Here is a 21,833-nt window from a genome sequence, read left to right as displayed (position 1 = left end):
ACTCCAGAACAGATAATTTTTGGAATGAAACCCTGTCAGATTCTCCATTGAATGAAATATATTTACAATTACAAAGGAATCGATAAACCCATTGAGAAAGGTATTATCACTTTTCGGGAAGATTCTCAGTCGGTCCCGAATTATGCATACTTCTAATTTGAATATATCCAATGTTACTGAATACTGAAACCACCTAGCATCGAGTATATGCAATTCTGAACGTTATCCTATTTAACATAACCCATGGCTCATTAACTACCGAAAATCGAGGAACTGAACAACTTAACGTGTGAACACTCCTTGAAACCCACTATATATTAAACATTAAAATTTAAAGAGCCAATCTCAATTATATGTGGCAGAATAAAACTGTTTTATTTTTTGTTAAAAGCCATTAAAATCCTTTCCCTTAGGGCCGAGCAACCAACTCAATATTATACATGATACATTTTCAAACAACTTAAACCCCCTCAGTCTTCATCTGAAAAGGTTTATTTAAATATACATAACGGCACATAAAAGAAACAGTATCTAGATGCAGTTGGTTGTGTTTATAGCCAAATAATGGATTTGATCGTGTACCTAAAACATACCATCAAACTAAAGTCACATACAGCATGGGTAAAATAATTAAATCTTCAACCATCTGTTTTATTTATTGTCTCCCTTTGTTGATATAGAATTCGAGAAACTGTCACATTCGGTAAAATAAGTCGAGATATGTGGGTGAGGTTATAATCAAATACGAACAAACTGTTACAATAGAAAATAGATTATACGAGTATTTTCACAATAACCATGTTTATTCCTTTGAAAATATTAGAAAAAAAAATCAATTAAAAATTCATACCGATTAAACTTTTTCGATGTTAACTATCTTGGAAATAATTTCTGCTCCTTCTGTACCACATGGAGTAAGCTGGAGTAATCACTTGATTTACTTCCTGTGTACCCGGTTTACACTGATCATTAAATCAAGTACGGGCCTACTTTTAAATAATGTGTTATATCTAATTTTAATTTAATATCTTTTAAATATTGTGTAATTTCGAAATTTGAATCTCATATCATATAAATATAAATATATCATATAAATTTTTAATCCACTGAATTTTGAATATTATCTAAATTCGAATTTTTAATTCCATGTATTTTGAATATTATCTAATTTCGAATTTTCAATCTCACGTATTTCAAATATTGTGTAATTGCCTGATTTTAATCTCACGTCTTTTAAAAAGTGTGTAATTTCTAATTTCTTATCCCATGTATTTTAACAATTGTGTAATTTATAATTTCCAATCCAATGTATTTTAAAAATTGTATAATTGTCAGTTTTTTAATTCCATGTATTTTAAATATTGTGTAATTTCTAATTTTTAATCCTGTTTTTTTTTTTCAAATATTGCGTAATTTCGAATTTTTAATCTCATGTATTTTAATTCATGCATATTTTTTTATTTTTGATCCTATGCATATTAATAATTGTGTACTTTCGAAATTTTAATCCAATGTATTTTAAATATTGTGTAATTTCTTATTTTATATATCCGTGTATTTTAAATATTGTGTAATTGCCAGTTTTTTATTCCATATATTTTAAATATTGTATAATTGCAATTTGTTTATTCCATGTATTTTAAATATTGTGTTATTGCCAGTTTTTTTATTCCATGTATTTTAAATAACATGTACTTTCTAATTTTTAATCCATTGTATTTTGAATATTGCGTAATTTCGAATTTTCAATCCCATGTATTTTTAATATTGCTTGATTTCGGAATTTTTTATTCCATTTTTTTAAATATCGAGTAATTTTGAATTATTAATCCCATAGATTTTAAATATTAAGTAATTTTGAATTATTAATCCCATTGATTTTAAAAATTATGTAATTTCGAATTTTTAGCCTCGTGTATTTTAAGTATTGTACAGTTTTTAATTTCAGGGTCCCCCATACTCATTGGTGTTCACATAAAGAACCCTTGGCAGTTGGAATTCCATATATGAATAAGCCGTTCCGCTCATAGCACACTGTATGCCTGTCTTCATTAGCCCGGCTCTAGCAGAACAGTAGGACGTAAAACCCCATTTCATTTCATAAATTATTTTGAATTTTTAATTTGTTATTCCGTGTTTTTAAAATACTGTGTAATTTCTCAATTTGAATCCAATGTATTTTAAATATTGTAAACTTTTTAATTTTTAATCCCATTTATTTTAAATATTGTTTACTTTCGAATTCAGTTTCCTCCATCTTTAAATTTCTGTTTTCACGTTGTTTATTATACGTTCTGTACGATCACGTGGTCGAAGACGTGCGAGTTAGATCATAAGGTCAGTCATTGAGTTAGGTGGCGCGCTTTCTATCCTACGTCTGTACGTGACAAGGAGTTACGTCACCTGTCGAACTGCATGGGTTTTCCCCGGTTTCCTCCCCCGTCGAATGGACGTTACCCCCCACCCCCTCACTCTCTCGCTCTCTTTCTCTCTCTCTTTCTGTCTTATTCTCTCTCTCTCTTTACATATTGGATTAATTTCTCTTTTAACAACGCATTGTTAACACATTGTACGCCACAATTAGCATCCCGCGTATTTAAAATGTATATTGGTTATCTAAAACCAGTGAGGATGCCAATGATTACCAACGCTAACATTTGGAGTTAGGTCCCTTTGTAAGGAAAATGCGTAGATCATACTCTCGGGAATGAAACAAAGCGCTGTCCAAGTGTTTTATATGTTTTGTATTGTTCGTTCACTCAGTTATCGACAAGGCTCTTTTCTGGTTCTTGGGAACCTTGAAGCCTTCTGGCGTGAATCAGTGTACTGTTAAATTAGATACTTGTTTATATCTATATAGTCGGCCATATATACCCTTCAAACAGTATACTCGATCAATATGTATATTACCACAGTGTGATTACATCTACCAGATCATCATATGTATACAAGGTATATTATACAAGGTATATATATATAATGTAATATATATAGTCGTCTATATACACCATACCGATCAATAGTATCTAACAGCAGTCATAAACATCGTCTGCTATAAGGCCAATCACTCTCTACTATCTGGCAGCGGACGTTAAATAAAGCTACTTCACACACACACACACACACACACACACACACAATCTGTAATCTGTCTAGTAGATTACAGATATTTATAACATTTTTCATATAAATATATAAGTAACTATATTTATAGTAATATACTCGTACACACTAAAGAAAACTAGTAATCGTGGCTACATTAAGACAGTTATTTATATGCAAAATATTCTTTCCTTATTATGTGTGTTTCATAAACTCTGATATGGGAGTTATTCCCCCTCTGACAACTCTGATATAGGAGTTATGCCCCCTCTCACAGGGTGGACATGTTAAGGTTTTCCATTGTTGTATGTAGTGTGTTAACCTTTTATTTCACCGTCAGACCGGAGTGGCGTTCTTACTGTGCTGCTACAGCGATGGACAATGGTGCCACAGCGTGTCAAGATCGCCATAAACGTGGTAAAGGCGTGGTGTTTTGAGCATGTTCCAAACAAACGCCAAGGTTCTGTGATGTGACCTGGAGAAACTCAAATGGAAACGCCATAAGCGCGGATAGTTCGTGACGGGCGCGCCGTTAGATCGCGGTATAATCGCACAGGTCGCGATAAGAACGCGGCTTTTTTCAAGTTTGTAATTTTTTGGAACATTTTCTCGCGTTGTGTTCAGGACGCCACCCCGGTCTTGGAAATTGGAAATGGCTTAAAAGAAAAATAAAGATATTTAATTGGTTAAACGAACAATACAGCGCTGTTAATTTCCTTCACCAAACTCAATGTAGTGTATGCGATGAAACCAATTGGCAGAGCGATTAGGCTGACCGCATATTTTATTAACATGGTAGAACTAACTCCACAGAACAGCTATTTGTTTGAAACAGTTGTAACAACATAGACTTTATTAAAACTCAATCAGATAATATAGGTTATTTTAACATTTTGGTACTAAGTATCTATAATTAACATCTTAGTTTAAGTTAATACTTATAGCCGTATACCTGACAATGACCTATATACTTATTATACAAACTTAATGAAATATTTACAAAGGTATAGTGTAAACATGGCACGTTTTAATTAATAATTGGTAGAGATTTAAATTTTCAACTTGATAAATATGGCGAAAATTATAAACTTGTTGCGGTATTGATCCGGTTTGAAATTCTTATCAAGAACCCGGAGACATTGAAGTTATCGCAAAATTTGATAACCAATATACTGAGGTTAAACAACCATTAGACAAATGTTGGAAGAGTCACAGGGAGCAATACTTAGATCCAAATAAACTTGGTATGAAATTAATGAAAAAGACACCAAATTATTTTTGACCTTAGAAAAAGAAAGACAGAGTGCCACTACAATAAAGAAGCTTAAACAAACCAGACGGCGCTTTAATATTTACTCATATTGACATATCGGGTGAGATATTTCTATTTTATAAAAAAAACTTTTAGAAACAAATTTATACCTCTATAGAAAAGCTAAATAAATACCAGAAAGATCTATTGGATTTCACAAATGACTTCTTCGAACTTCAGAAGGAGTTATGTTGGATTAAAATACTAGTAAATAAATCTCCAGTAAAACATGGTTAAACAATTAAATTTTATCGACACTTTTGACCTAATGTTGACGTATTATTATTAGACTTATATAACTGTAGCTTTGAAGACGAATCTTTATCTTTATCCGTATACATCATGGTAATATTCCCTCCAGTTAACCATGGGTCTTGCCATATCGCCATCTTACGCCAAAATATATTTCTTACAAAGACGTCTAAATCTATCCATGGAAGGGATACAATATTTCTGTTTTACATAAAGAAGTGAAATATATGGTTTAACATCCCACCGTTCTGCTCCTACTGGGCTTTTGAAAGAGGGCGAACACTATACCGTGTGCTATGATGGAAATTGTGCTCAGACAGCGGCGCTACGGCCTACTGTTATTCAATTAGAACTGCCAAGGGATCCTTTACATACACGCCAATGTGTACAAGGGACCTAGATTTTCCGCCCCATTCGCACGACTACACGGTGGCTCTTGCCAGGCCCCCAGTCCTGCACCACAGGCAAGTGGGAAACATGCCGACAAATCCCGATGATCTTTCTCGGTCAACACAGTGATCGAACACGGGACTTCCAGTTTTACCCACTGGTACAGGCTAATAAAATATTTTGCTGTAATATTTGATATAATATTCCACAGATTTGTAATAACAAGACGTATATACGATTAAGGTGTATATTATTTATTTTGATATACATCATAATTAATTTCTGGTATTTATATCATACCCGTGTCAGTCATGATCGGCTATGGTCTAAAAGAAATCTCAATGTAGACACATTTAAAAAAAATGATTAATAACAATTTTCGTGAAATGTAGTAAAAAGCTAAATGGCTTATGCAGTAGTCAAAAATAGGATCAAAACATTATAGACGTGTGAAAACATTCAAGTGTAATAGTCCTTATTTCTATAAAACATAGAACAAGTAATACTGAATACACGGAAGCAATCGAAATATGTAGTATTTAACTATATCATTGCACAAAATATAATAAGCTATATATGGGTATGTTTAAGAAATGGAACCTTCGAAGAGTGTTTTTAAGAAACGTATAATAAGGGCAATAATTCATAGACGATCAAGCGGGGAATCGAAACCACGTCATTTGACTCAACGACAGATCTTATCCACGCGTTAAACGGTTAGACCATCCACCACCACTCCAATCCTCACTTAGGAATGCGCCAAAATTTTTAAATTTAACAATTTAGGAACAAACAGGGTATTATTTAATTATATCATTGCACAAAATATAATCAGCTATCGTATATATGCTTGTAAGAAACTTCAAACTTGGTATGTTGAAGAAATTTATATTACACCTTTGTCAGAGCATTTAAAACGAAAAGATCCTATTCTAGAAAGAAATAGTTCTTTATCCTTACATATTGCTATAAATCGTAATGCCTGTGAATAGAATACATTATATAGAATAAGATCTGATATGTTACTATTAAAGTCACGGGTATTTTAGAACTTAAATGCCAAATTTTTCCATTTTGTTGAAAATACCAAAATTAAAGTCAGATCTTTTAGTTCAGTCAATCTACGTTAAATTTAGGGCAACCTAGAACAAATTGGAAAAGACGTTTTCTTGGTTCCTTTGTGTTCGTGAGATCATCCTCTGCAACAAAGTTCTTTGATTTTCGGTCCGGGAAAAGAGGGTAATTTGCATAAATTAACAATGACCACCAAAAGTACGTTTGAAGCCACATAACTCCTTTAATATTGAGTTGTTATGTCAACAATGTATCGGGGGGTATAGTTTAGACTTTTAGATACTTTATAATCAGTTTTTCTTTTTATATTCCTGAAAACAGAATTCATATCTATATAAATGTTCATTGACATTAATAGGGAGGGAAATGTTCCCATTAGTAAGCCAATCGTTTGCTGTATTATCTGATTCCCAACCTAAAATATGGCGTTATCAATAAAAAAAATGTATTACTCTTTGGAATGTAACTCTGTCGAAAGCAGCAGTGTCAGCTTTCCGCGTTTATCAATACTAAAAAAAAAAGATTTATTAATTGCTCTTAATGGAATTATCCACAAGTCCATGTCTAAAATTATATTATTATTCTTTAAGTGCGTTTTTTCATTGTAAATTTCTCATTTTAAGGTAGCCTTACTCCTAGTTAATCAGAATTGTATGAAAAGTTGAAATCCCGGATTAAAAGATGTTTTATGCTCATTTCAATACAAAGCAATTTAAACTATAACTTCAGAACATTGTCTTAGTTAAAGACAACTATCTATCAATTAAACTAAATAGACAAACTATGTTTGCTATATGTATAAACACTTGCATAAATATACCACAGGAGTATTGCATCTAATGCTATCATATTATCATCGGGACGTGAATCAGTATATCATTAAAAGGTATATATATATATATATATATATATATATATATATATATATATATATATATATATATATAGCCGTCTATATATACCACCTCAAACACTATATCCGATCAATACTATCTAACAACTGTCTATATGTTTGTAAACTCAGAGACATCGTCTGCTCTAAGGTCAGTGTGACATCCTATATATAGTGACCGAGGGGTTCCAGTATCTTACGTTATCATCCCTTTAGCATTACCTCAAACCGGCACTAACTCCTTTTGAATGTTCTGTAACCCAATTGATCGACTTGGATTATAGGGTTTTTTGTTGATTGATACCAATGTCGGGTATATTATCCTATTTAGGTATAACAATATAAATTAGATCCCTTGCATCAAAACGTTTTTTTCTATTTTATTCTAAATTATCAAATTGTTCTGATTATTATGCTTGTGCTTTAGTTATTTGGAAGACATCCGTTTTAAAGATTGGTGGCGATGCACAAGCGCAGTGGTGGTAAACATATTTAATTTGGTAATATTTTCGTTTATATTTATTTTTTACTCAGTATTATTAAACTCACGGACACTACATTCGTCAGATCTATCTTTATATTTCAGGGGGTGGGGTGGGGGTCACGGTGGCTAAGTGGGTAAGACGCTGGCTCACTAGACTGGAGGTCGGGTCTTCGATCCCGTGTATACATTTGCGTGCACGTAAAAGAACGCTTGGAAGTTGGAATTCGATATGAGTGGGCCATAGTGCCGCTGCTCGGGCAAAATTTCCCTCATAGCTCACTGTATGGCGTATGCCAGTTTTCATTATCCGAGTATAGGATCAGAACTGTAGGACGTTAGATTTCATTTCATTTCATTTTGTGGAGAGAAAGTGAGAGAGAGAGAGAGAGAGAGAGAGAGAGAGAGAGATGGAATTTTACGACACAAACAGGTGATGATTTAAATGAGGTTTTAGACCCCTTTATGACTACAATTAAAGCAAGCAGTATAGCTCTAAGATATTGAGCGAATAACATGTGCGATATATATCAACACCAATACCTAGATAAACTTCAATTTAGAATATATTGACGATATAAAATTGCTAAGAATATTGCAAGTATAAGAGATGTAATCGACTATGTTGACTTTGAAAGATGGATTTGTTATGAAACTTTTTACAGAAAAAGCCTTTGTTGGGTTAGTCACAACTATCTTTTCACTGTATTGAAGCATTTTGGTTTTGGTGACATATTTATATGATTGATTAAGAGAAATACAATAAGTAATGTAAAGTGCAATGGTAATTTTTCTCCCTTCTTCGATTGGTCAAGGGGACTAAATCAGGCATGTTCGATGTTACAACAGAACTATACGTTACAACAGAACCATTCATTATTATTATATAACAATCTCCTCTTAAAGGTATTATAGGTTGTAAGGCGATTTCACTGATATACAAACACTTGAACTCACTACAGTCAATATTGTATATAGCTTTAATATACCAGTTAATATTGTTACTGAGTGCATGTTAATTCTAGATGTATGTCTTGGACCGAATAAGTAGCTGTATTGTGGAAATATGAACTGTGATACTAAATTTACAAAAATCAACCTTAATTATGGAGTAAACGAAATCTAACCTTACATGTCAAATTGTACAATCTTCAGTTTTACCTAAATTATATTTTCTTATGTCAGTTCTACCAATACCCCCAGATATTGAAACTGAAATAAGTATGGCTATAGGTAACCTCCCCGTATAAAACAAACGTCGGTGATTTTAACCTTGAGAGTAAATAGCTAATTAAATTTAGTGTTGAACAGTATGTTCATATATGAAAAAATACAATGATACACTTTTTAACAGAGACGGTGAGTTAAATCTTGGTAAAGATATTTTAAATATATTAGATACAAAAAAGTTATTGAAGCATTTACCAGATTTTATAAATACTTATTATAATATTGGGATGATTTTAAATAAGGTACAAGACCCTTTCCAGATTCAATAGTAGATATAGCTATACAACCATTGTTTAATAATACATAAACAACATTGATATGTGCATTATTTCGGGCATTAGACAAATAGCTTATATTTTAGATAATACTAAGACTGGGTTTGTATCTACAAAACATATGCCAATTTAATTCAAGCTTACAACCGTTAACGCAGGTATAACACAATTGTTAGAAATTGTGAATTGATAAAGTCAGTATTCTCCAATGATGATTGAGAGTAATTTAAACTAACTTGAATGTAACAACAGCGGCCCCTCCCAACACCAGGGCCCTGTTTCACAAAAAATTAAATCTCCTTAAAATCGTCTTAAACTAAAATTCTATCCTAACCTAAGATAGATGTGTTTCACAAAACGATTTTAAGCATTTTAGACAAAATCCAATAAAATAATATTGTAAGTTAAAATTGTATCTTAACTTAAAATAGTGGCGTTTCACAAAACTATTTTAGGGACAATTTTAACTAAAATAAATGTTAACTTAGGACAGCCGTCGCCCTCTCCTAACTTAAAATCACGACATTAACAAACATTGATTAGAGCTACGTTGTTAGATCTATTGCGACATAGTAGATTTATTTGGAATAATGATAATATTGCCAATGACCCGGGTTATATAATTAAAACATACTATCATTCACAAAAATAATTTTCATTCAATTTATTTTCCTTGCATGGGAAATATAGCTGCGGCCCACCCGTTTATTTTATGGTAAGGCAATTTAAGCAATTAGATGACGCCCCAAATTAAAACCCCAAGAAGCAAAAAAAAAAAACCTTAAAACTTCAGTAAACAAAACTCTTTGTTACTATTTTATTTATTACCATATGATTCAAGTATAAATTACACTATTTTCAAATAATTAATAAACAAAAGAAAAACTAACACTGAGAGAGAGAGAGAGAGAGAGAGAGAGAGAGATAGAGGATGGGGTTTGACGTCCACTAGACACAAACTAGGTCATTTCGGGTTCAATTTTGTTTGCAAAATTCGCTTGCGCGTAGGGTTCGTTAGTAGTTGGGGGAAACCGGAGGACCTGGAGAAAACCCACGAGGTTGGAGGGGCGACCCTACTACCTGTCACGTACAACCGGGGAATCGAAACCCAGTCAGTCCTATAATACTATATACGCCATATGCAAAGTATTTATGGTTTTGGGGTTATGATGATTTATATAGGAGCTAAGAGTATTTTATATTGGGACAAAAATCATTTTAATTTAGTAAGATAGATAGGCATTATCCAATAATGCACTTTGGCATTTTCAAATTATTATTGAAAGGCTCCATGGAACTGACATTTTAAATCTAGGCGTCGGAACATTGGTTATTTCGTGTATTAGTTTAAACGTTATTAAACATACATTATGCAAGCGATAAATCCGTCTATTGCAGGTCTTTCTTTAGGGCTGAAATGTTATCTAAATTATTAATTAGACATTATTAACCTATCCAGACCATAATCAACTCTAGATGGCATCGCTAGTCTGCAAAATTTAGTGGATTGTGAGCAAATTTACTGCATAACTTTCCTTCAAGATTTAACGATTAAATGGATAACCGAGACTACGCTGTTTATCGTACTGAAGTTTCAGTTTTAGTAATGATGATCGAGGCTTGTTGGAAATTTCAATCCGTTAGTTCTCGGTTCATAGTGGATCAATTTGAATTAAATTTTCAGCAAATTGCCTTTACATTATCTAGTTTTTAATTATTATAGTGCGAACTGCAAACTCGTTATCGAATCCCCCATAATGTATCTTTAAATACATTTAAAATTCGACAATTAAATATTTGAGTAAGAAATATCACATCTAAATTATGTTATTAAAAGCTGCTCAGCTATGAATTTATAGAACCTTTTTGTTTAAATTATTGGGAGAAGAAGAGTTTCTTGAGTAATTTTCCTATCATGTGGAGAAACGTGTTTTGTAATTATATTATGGTGAAAGCCAAAGTTATTTAAGATAGGTAAAGTAAGTGACGAATATTATCCAGTTTGTAAAACACTGTAAGAATATGTTGAATATTTATTCACTAGATGTCAACATTTTACAAATTTTAAACGGATCCATTCTCTTGATTTGATATAATTTGTTTATTTGGTGCAATGTCTATTATCTGTCTTGTCCGCAGGTTTATCTTATAGATTTTTGTTGTGGGTGTAGTGCGGTCCTCCTCCACTTAAAATTAGTGATATATTGAAATGAGTATTAATGAATTAGGCACTGTTATTTTATTTGTTCGTCAGCGGTCATGTAAAACCCTATTTTATGTATAGTAAGATTAGTTGAAGATATGTTGGCTTTAAAAGATGGACATATTATAGACGTTGAGTCAATACTTAAAAGATGGACATATCGACGTTAAGTCTCAATATTTAAAAGATAGCTAATAGATAATAAATAGTATGTAAATACCTACTACAAAAAACATATGAGTTTAAAAGATTTTATTTTTTAATTAACAAAGCCGTCCGTTCTTGTTAAAATCGGATTAAATGAAAAGCATTGATTTTTAATAAAACGAAAAAAGAAGATTTTATTTCAATGTACATACGTATTATTCAACCCTTTTAGTCAATTTTTGATTTTATATATGAATGTATAGGTAAATACAAGTCCCAGTTAATATATATATTTATAAACTAAATTAAAGAAACACATTAATATACTTATTTAACGGCTAGCGCTTTCTTTTCGTACTAAAATTAAACATCTTCGGGTCATTTTTTATTCATGAACAATTACGTAGATCAATAGAGGTAACGTCATGACGTCACTATAAATAATTATCAAATACAACATAATAGTATTTATATATTTACACATTTAGTAAATTATAAATAAAAAGAGAATTATTTCATCTCTTACTATAATATCCGTTCATTTAATTCTGATTTGTACTTTTGATGAAATTGAATTTTTTACATAATGATTTACTTGAATGTTAAGACAAGAATTTCAACCAGAATTGAATAAACGGATATTATAGTAACAGATGAAATAATTCTACTCCTAATGTTTTCAGTTCTCTTAAAAAAATATTAGCACAACCGTAAAGCTGTAATACTTTGTTTCACGGTAAACAATGAAAACATTACAGACAGAGAGGGAGAGGGGGTGGAGAGGTATAACAAAGTTTTCAATCGCTTCTGTCGATTTTTATCTTCAACGGAATGTTTTAGAATGATGATATATAGCTTTAAACTATTCACACCGACGTGGTTTGTATTCGCATCTTGTATCAGATTACCTTACATCGTATAGATTTAGGGAGCCGCGGTGGCTCGATGAGTAATCTTCAATCCCGGTGTTTTAAATATGTTTTAAAAAAATAAAAAAAAATAAAAGCAATTGTGATCTCTATCGTGTAAAAAAGGTTTTCGAAAGGCTTGAGGCGGTAACTGCAGGTCACGGAACACTGAAAATCGATAGGGTTCATACGCTTATGACCCAAATGGTTAATGCCCAACTTGAAAAAAAAATCATTAAAAACATACTAGAGACCTATACTACCAGTAGAAATCTACGTTCTCAGGAAAAAAAAACATCTTCTAATTTCTCCAACTATCTTTTAGAGAAAGAAGGCGAGAGAGAAGAAGATTTACGTCCACTCGACACAAACATGATTGAAATTGTTATTTCAATAATTCGCTTACGCGTAGGGCCTTTAACTTTGGGGGGAAACCAGAGGACCCGAAGAAAAGCCACGGGATTAGACAGGCGACCCTATTCCTTTTCATGATCATGCGGGGAATCGAAACCATGCCACTTGATATAATGACAGAACTTATGATCTCAAGTACACGTGTTAATACCCCCCCCCCCCCCACACACACACACACTAACCAAAGAACAATAAACGCAAATAAATATTGGCATTTGTTACATGGTGAATCACATAAACAGAGAAAGTAAGCTGACCTAACGCTACACATTTCTATTTTATAAAAAAAAAACAAAAAAGAAACTATTGGAAGGCGCCGGATGTATCGAATAGCTCGGTCTGTTTATTTTGATCTGTATTCTATATGCTGATTAAATCCTAAGTATCAATTACACACGCTTTCGTTTTGTGGTCTCTGAATTATTAAAATCCAAATATATCTATTGATGCATAGCAGACCATAATGTAACGGTTATGTTGTATTATTAATATCATATAACATTGTGTTCAACCAGGGAAATTTCATTGGTATAACATCCTTTATATTCACTTATCATAAAATCTAACTTTAATGTACATGGATGATTATTTGGCAGCCATTTGACGGTAACTTACACTAGTCATTCAATATCATGATATATAACAACACGTATCTTTTCAAAATGTGCAGTCGTACAAATTAATAATTTATATATTTTGTTTGAAAACAAGGTAGATTAACAGCTGTAAAAGATAACGTAGGACGATATAAACTTTTTAAAAAAAGATAGATTGTCAGGCAACGAAACATGTGCCCACAACAGCTAAGTCGTCTGCGCACTTCAGCGGGGTCGTCAATTTTTTTGTCTTTAATAAAAGAACTTACAAGACACTAAAAATTGATTAAGAAATCATTGAAATTTCGCTGTTAAAGTTGTCGGGAATTGTTAAAAATCAGTAGGATTCTTCGACTTAAACACTGTATAAATTCAATCTGACTAAAACACAGATTCTATTTCGGTTCGTTTTTATAGTACACAATTTTGTTTTACTTATCTTTATTACACTAGGAACTGGAAGATCTGTTATATAACCCGCGTTCTGGTTGATGTAAGGGATTGGCCAATCAAACGGTCTGTTGCGGCGATTTCTTGGCGCGCATACGGAACTGTGGATATCAACGCTGATTTGTTAATCAAATGTCGGACGTTATACGGTCAAAAACCGTTGGTATGACCCCTGAGGCGACCTCCCACTACAAACGGACAGATCTCCATGTAGTGAAGGACATCGAAAGTATAAAAGAGCGAAACAAAATATAGTTCTTGTCTCAAGACTTTAAACAAAGTGTATATATTATTCACAGTCAATCGGGTGATAGCTTTTGTTCAAATTAATCAAGGGCAATAACCCTGGCTATTGTTGAAAATCAATAGGCCTGTTCCTCTTAAGAGTACAAATTGTAAGTCATTCGGGTGATTTCGGTGATCTCTATAGCATCTACAATTTTTTTCAAAAAGACAGACAGACGAGGACAACGCCTTGTCAATGGTGCAGGACGCTGGCGTGGGGACTGGAAAGGAACACTGTCTTGTATCTAGTCTTTCTGAAGTTATGAAAAAACGAGGTTCTGTGTGCACGTGTACGTAATGGAACCCTTTTCAGTTAGAATTTGAAATAAGAGTAGGCCGTAGCCACGCTTTCTGGGCAAAATGTCCCCCAGAGCGCATTGCATAGCATGTGTCCGTCTACATTCTGGCCTAAAACTATGCTGTAGTTTAGATAAATGTGGTCTGTCCCCCAAGAATTTATTTTCGTCCCGTTGTTTGCTAGACATGGCAAGGTTTGAGGGCGTTTGGAAAAGTGGACAATGAATATTGATGAAACATTTTATTTTTATTTCGCTGGAACAATAATAATTTATCCTATCATCTTGTAAGATGTGGGGAAAATATATTCTACAAAATATATTAATCTGTGGTGTTTTTCACCACAAGAGTTACACAAGATATTGAAGTTAGAAAGAAAAACAATATTTTTTCCAAACATTTCTTCTCAGATCTCCCTATATGCCTGGGTGGTACCACATCCCACAAGATTTTCGACTAAGAATAATTTTGATACAGTGTTTTTGGTCTGTGTTGTTTTTCACCACAAGAGTTCCACAAGATATTGGACTTAGAAAAAAATCATTTTTTTCCCAAAAACTCTTCTCATACCCCCATATGTACCTGTGTGGTACCACATAGGCATATAGGGAGGTCTGAGAAGAAATTTTTGAAAAAATTGATATTTATTCTAAGTTTGAAAATATTGTGGAATGTGGTACCACACAGGCGTATAGGGGGGTCGGAGAAGAAATATTGTTGAATGTGGTCTGAGAAGAAATTTTTCTATGTCCAATATCTTGTGGAACTCTTGTGGTGAAAAACACGACAGACCCAAAACACTCTATGAATATTATTTTAAGTCGAAAGTCTTGTGGAATGTATTTATTTTCAGAAACCCAATATCTTGTGGAACTGTTGTGGTGAAAAGTTCCACACAAATGCCCCCAAACCTTGCCATAGATGTTGTTTGCTGAGAAATTAGTTCGGAGTTTTCCAGTGTGGTACCACGTTGTCAGCAGTACAGGGTGGAGGTGGGTAGATGCAATGGAACATGTCTAGCCTTTCGGATGGCATGAAAAACCCATGTCACGTGTGCACATGCGCGCAATGAAACCCTTCACAGTTGTAATTTAAAATAAGTGTAAGCCTTAAAGTTGCTGTCTGGGGAAAAATTTCCCTGATAGCACCCTGCACAGCTTATGACTGTCTTGAGTGGTGCAGAAAAGTAGCATGCTTGATACATGGTGTAGTTTAAATAACCATTGTCTGTCCCCAAATAGTTTTTGTTTGATCTATACAAACTACAGTTTCTATTATTGTCACCAGGAACGTTTATATAACGATATATGATGATTTGAGTTGGAATATTAGTAGATTATTCTGGATTTGGGCAGATTTGTGTGGGTTAGGATATAAAATTGTGATGTTGTTGGTGATATGAATATTATATGACTTGAATTATGATGGTTGCTATGTTTTATTATCGTTTTATCGGAAAACATTGGTGGTAAATATCATATGACATACTACGAGTACAAAGCAAGCTTGTATGAATATTTCATTGCTTCATTGTCTATAGTTGCTATGTCGAAAAATAAAGTAACTATATATCGACATTGTTATATTTTTATTCATATTAAATCATGGGTTTTGAAAGAGAGAAAGAAAGAGAGAGAGATATGGGGTTTAACGTCCACTCGACACAAACTAGGTCATTTCGGGACTAACACATGGTTCAATATTATTTCATTAATTTGTTTGCGCGTAGAGGTCTTTTAGCAGTGAGAGGAAACCGGGGGACCATGACAAATCCTGGACCCTACTGCTTGTCACGTACAACCGGGGAATCGAAACTTTTGAAAAAGATAATAAATTCGCTGTATAATCGTGTGCCAGGATAACGTCGGTGAATATAACAATAAACAACACACGCAACACTAATCCCTGTTCGAATGTATGTAAATTTCTTCATACGTTTTTGTGAACATTCCAAAATAGAAAGTATAATAAAATAAAACCAAGTACGAACAATCCAAACCATAAGACAGAATTCGAAATCCTAAAAAACGTTATAGGTAAAATAGTGTATTCAAGCAAAATAGTGTAATCAGCAAATACACGACAAACAGTGGTAACAGGTGTCCGGAAGAGTAAGCTTACCCTAATATCATTCCATCGAAGGGTGATACCATTAAGTACCTCATTAGAAGTCCTGGGCTACCATGTATACTCTTCAAAAAAGTAGGGGATATTGAAATGCAAATACCTATGCAGGTTGTGATATGATAGATAGTCATGGACACTTGACATTCACAGATGAAGAACTTATCGCCCCAACAGAACCATTGAGCTGCACTTGCGACACGCAATAGCGCCATACACGTGGAAGGGGTTCAATGTCAAATTTGACACTTCAAGGAAGTTTTGATGAAAACTGCCGTGTTCTGCTTTATCCTAACCATGTTTGCTTTCCTATCGGTTCTTGTATAAGATTTACTGTTTAGCGTATCTTGAACATTATGAACGTCTACGTGCTATTGGCATGCTTCAAATGGGTTCTACACAGCGAGCAGTATCCAACATGCTTAATGTGTCACAGTCTGTGATCAGCAGACTGTCGAAACGGTACCAACAAACAAACAATGCTGATGATACACCTCATTCAGGTCGTCCTAGAAACACTACACAAGCCCAGGATCGATACAGTCGTACACGTGTCCTGCGAAATCGAGGACAAACGACCAATCAGCTTTCTGTAACAGGAATTCAGGTTACACCCCAAACGATTAGAAATCGGCAACATGCAGCCTATTTGCATTCGCTACGACCGCGTGTTGTGCCTCCATTAACTCGTAGATTATTTTTTTTGATTTACTAAAATAAATTTTATCTTTATATTAAAATACAAGTGAATTAAACAAAAATACATTTTACAAATCTGATATGACACACGTCTGATTTGTAAAACAAATATTGATTTTAATATACAAATGTTAATTTTCAGTGTACAAATGTCAAAAAAGGACAACAAATTAAGAAATACGAATTAAGGATTATAAATTAAGAAGTAAGAATTAAGAAAACTGAATAAAAAGCTGTTTGGTCTTCCATATATTTAACGCCCACGCGATAAACCACTGGAGCTGCCCCCCCCCCCCTCCAAACCTCATCTGATCTAAGGCATGTCATAGATGCTACTTCTATTGATTTTCCGGCTTCTACCCAGCGCTAAAACAACCCACACGCAATTCGAAATTCTGGCTAAATACCATATTATGTTAATTCAAGAATGTTACCTCCACTATTAAAATGAATTTAATCTCATTGCCAATGTGTTTTATTTATTTTCATATTTAGTTGATAACAAAGATGACATTTTGGATTAGATACATGGTGACCAATGTCGTCATATTATTTGTTTTCGAGAGCTATGTTTGTAATGAGATCTGTAAGTTTAAATATATCTATATATTTAGTTTATATTCCCTGTTTTAAATATCATGAACAAGAGTTTTATATTGCGGATTGAAGTTTTCTGTGTCACCTAGCATGGCACGGGTAGTCTGTATGTCCATTTTTTGTAACGAAATAAAATGATAAAAAATGTGGTTTAACGTCCTACTTTATGTGATGTTATTCAAGCTAACCCTGAAGTTTTATGGGGTATGCCCGTAATAATTAGCCCAGCCTATGGGTTAGGTAGGACACACAATAACAATGTTGGACGTAAAAGATCCCCTGATAGTTGGGTATACCATCGCTGAAAACATTTGATTTTTTTCGTTTATTGTTTATTAAAAATTGATTGTCGACTATGAATGCAATATAACTCTAGAAATACCAACTTTATATGTTGTAGTTTGTAATTTAACAAAACATCAACATAACCTTGCCTTGTACTAATGTTTTGAATTAGGACTCTAGAGATTAGCTTTAGTGAGTTAATACTCTTAAACGGAATCTGTAAGTCGGCCCAGACGATTTCTTATAAAGTCCATATTTTATTTATATAGGGGGCTGGTCTGTGCTTTAGGTCATAAGATCTGACAATGATTCAAGTGACGTGGTTCTGATTCACCAAGGGTTTGACACACCAAAGAGTAAGGTCGCCTGTCCAACATCGTTGACTTTCTCTCGGTTTCGTAGTTTGTTTCGAGTGGACGTTCAATCTCACTCTTCTCTGTTTTGTTTATGTAGCCTATCCAATTATAACTAGAAAAGCTAGTTGTGATGAAACAATGGAATTGTACGCGGATGGTATTCGATATATACATGATAATGATAACAGGTGGGATGCTCTGTCACCCGTCAACATACCTGGTAGTAGAAGTAAGAAATTAGACGATAGCATGTTAGAATTTTGAATCTAATATACCGCCATAGATTTACAGCCGCAAAAGAAAATGTAACATGTTATTTTTTTAAACTATATTTTTTATTCAATAAGAATAGGATGGAGGAACAGGCTAGACCTATATCACCCCTCTCCCGTCAACCAAACGATATAATTACAATTAGTTTACTTACATACATGTATATAGTCGAAACTATTCATATTGTGTTATTAATTAAAAAATTCTGAAAGTATACAATAATATTTTTTTCAGATAAAAAGGTTATTTGAAATACATAATGACTAATTTTGGTTTAAGGTCTGAAAGTGTACAAATATGTAAACAGAATCTAGTGATGGTAATGATAAATGACAATTTCAGTACTTAAAATCTATTACTCAATTCTAAAAAGTTTTGCACCTCAGAAAATATTAATTTATTTTGTTCAAGTGAAATATCCGTAGAGTCATACAATATAAATTTTGTGTTGATGTATTCTGTTGGTAATGTTATTATTGGTTGTATTTCGTGCATCTGAATATCAGAGACATATCAGCAGAAAGTGATAAGGGCAAGGTAAAGTGACACCATCTTGTTGCATAGTAGCCCCAACACCAACAGAATAGTGGCCCTCTTTTACTCACAATACACTATTTCACTGTCAATGTCCCTTAAATTCGTACATTCGCGTGTTATCACGTAAACTAAAATTTCAGTTTCATCACTTTCTTGCCAAATTGCGGTTGCACTTACAGACAAAACGATAAATCTTGGGGACAGCTGTTATCTCTCTATGTATACTCTGATCTATGTAGTACAGTAGTCGAGTCTTAGCTTTTCAAGTTGCTTTCCTATTTCCTTGTAGTGTGAGATTTCCACGTCTTGCTACCACGGGGTTTGGATCCGCCATTTTTTTTTTCAATCTTGAAAATGATCCTTCATATCTTTAGACGAATGATGCGAATAATCGTTAAACTGACAACGCTTAGCGGAACATTGTATAGATATGCAAAGGTTTCAGTTACATCACCATACATACAATTATATAGTATCCCCTTTAGTAATAACATATTTCCCCGTTGTATAAATATAAACAATGTTTCGTAGGTAGCTTTCGTGTCCGAATATCTGGTATGTCCTTGACCTTATGCTAATATCAATGAAATGAAATGAAAGTGTTAATTTTGAATACAAATTTTTCATTTTTTAATTTAAACAACTGCGCAATATGATTAATTAATATCAAAATACAAATGAGGTGTCATTTACGGGATTTGATAATATTAAAAAAAATGAACTCATTGATGCGAGCAACAGTTCCTTTGAGCGGTAATTCGACACAGATGATGTGTTTTTTAGAAAATCAAGAAAATAGACTACATTTACATTTGATCAGAGAAATGCAACGAAAAACAAATCTCGAACAACAAATTTCCAAACACAAATCTTGCAAAACATTTCTCTAAAAACATTTCTCCAAATAAATTTCTCCAAAAACATTTCTCGAAATTAATCGACCCAGAACATTATGACGACATGAGAGGAAATCAACCTGGTATATACAATAAGTCACCATACAATGATGGGGAATCGAGTATAAGCATTATGTACTATAAGAAAAATCACTCTATGACCGCGACTCTAGTAAAACCACGTGCGTAGTATGGCTAATCGGACCGGGCCTTCGATAAAGAAAATAAATTGAAAGAAGTCAGTCTATTTTCAGAAATTGGGTTTTATCTGGTAGCGACATATTTCTATTCTCAAAGAGAGAAATGGGTTTATCGTCCACTCGACACAACTAGGTCATTTCGGGACTAACACATGGTTCAATTTCATTTCAATAATTCACTTGCCCGTAGGGGTCTTCAGCAGTGGGAGGAAACCGGAGGACCCGGAGAAAACTCACATGGTTGGACAGGCGAGCCTACTAGTACTCCTTGTCACGTACAACCGGGGTATCGAAACCACAGATATTATGTAACAGCGCGCATGTGCTAACCATTCGGCCACCCAACCCTCCTTCCTTGCTCAAACGAAAGAGTGTTTTATCTCTTTTAAAACATGTTTTCATGAATGTGCCAGGGAATAAGTAATATATTGAAAGAGGGATAAAAAAATTAAAAAAATACTTTCCGGTCATACATTGCACGATAACCCGTATTTTAACTTCCAGGGGGTGAGAGAGGAATTCCCAGGCACGAGCTGTTTCACCACATTATTATCCAGAATAAAAAGTCAAAGAAGAAGTTTACAAATATATTATAAACTCAGTCACAAAAGATGATTACAAATGTTCACAATTATTTCGCGGAGAAATATTCACAATTCTAGCAATCCACAATCATATATCACTAACAAAACAGACCGTCAAACGGTAAAAAATTAATATCTAGCCCACTCTCCATCAAACTTTATTGTCACCTGCCACCAACACCCTGCAGAAGTGAAGTTGCTAGGCAACACTAAAGCTCTAGCAGACTTGATTAACCTAACATAAATTTATAGCATACTATTAATACTAATGAAGACAAGTACATCCAGACTTCTAAAATCTAGATTAAAGATGCGTACTTGGACATTACAGTGGGGATCAGGTTGGATGTACTTCTTAAAGTGTATGAAATGCACATTTATCTCACCTGTTTTGCTTCTTTTTTTTAATCTTTGTGTTGAGGTCAATCATTCCACTCTATGAAACATTACCCTGGCACCTGAAATGATAGGAGGCTGGGGATAAATATGCAATAAAAAAACAGTGAGAAAATAAGAAAGAAAAAAAATTGTTTCAACTTGAAATAGAAATAAACCTCTTTATTTCTAGCGAACAGTCCGTCACTGGGGCTCCAAAAAGAAACCAGTTAACAGTCAGTAAAAAAGTAAACCTTGAGTGTCACATAAGTCTAAGTCAATCTCAAAGGTAGACGCCATGTTTTGAGGTTCGGTCTAAATATTAAAGCCAACTGCATGTTTGGTCAAAAGTCACACAGGTGTGAATTTTGGAGTGTACATGTTAACATTTCATTGTGGGCTAGGGTCAGGTCTTGGTTTAGGCCCAGGCTACATGCTTTTTGACAAGATTGTGGGTTAGGTTTAAGAATTTGGGGGAGAGGTTAAGTCTCCACATAAGCACTGACCTAAGATGATGAAAAATTAGTTCGCGATATTTCCTAGTTTTTTAAAAATACATGCAATACATTAGATTAATTTATAAAAGTAATTTCACTGTT

At 33.6% G+C, this 21,833-nt stretch overlaps 1 protein-coding gene across 2 annotated transcripts in view; it reads right to left on the bottom strand.

The window, feature by feature from the left end:
• LOC126815880 (uncharacterized) overlaps positions 1–21,318 on the bottom strand; it is a 298,227-nt gene extending 276,909 nt beyond the window's left edge. For both annotated transcript variants that reach the window (XM_056099352.1, XM_056099361.1), the window contains exon 1: positions 21,246–21,318. The gene's annotated coding sequence lies outside the window, so the exon portion shown is untranslated. The remainder of the gene's footprint in view (positions 1–21,245) is intronic.
• Positions 21,319–21,833: the final 515 nt, after the last annotated feature.

The sequence above is a fragment of the Patella vulgata genome, chromosome 3 (genome assembly GCF_932274485.2).
Source record: "Patella vulgata chromosome 3, xgPatVulg1.2, whole genome shotgun sequence".
Lineage (NCBI taxonomy): Eukaryota > Metazoa > Mollusca > Gastropoda > Patellidae > Patella > Patella vulgata.
Note: the sequence above shows the minus strand (reverse complement) of the source record. Positions and strands in the feature narration are given on the sequence as shown.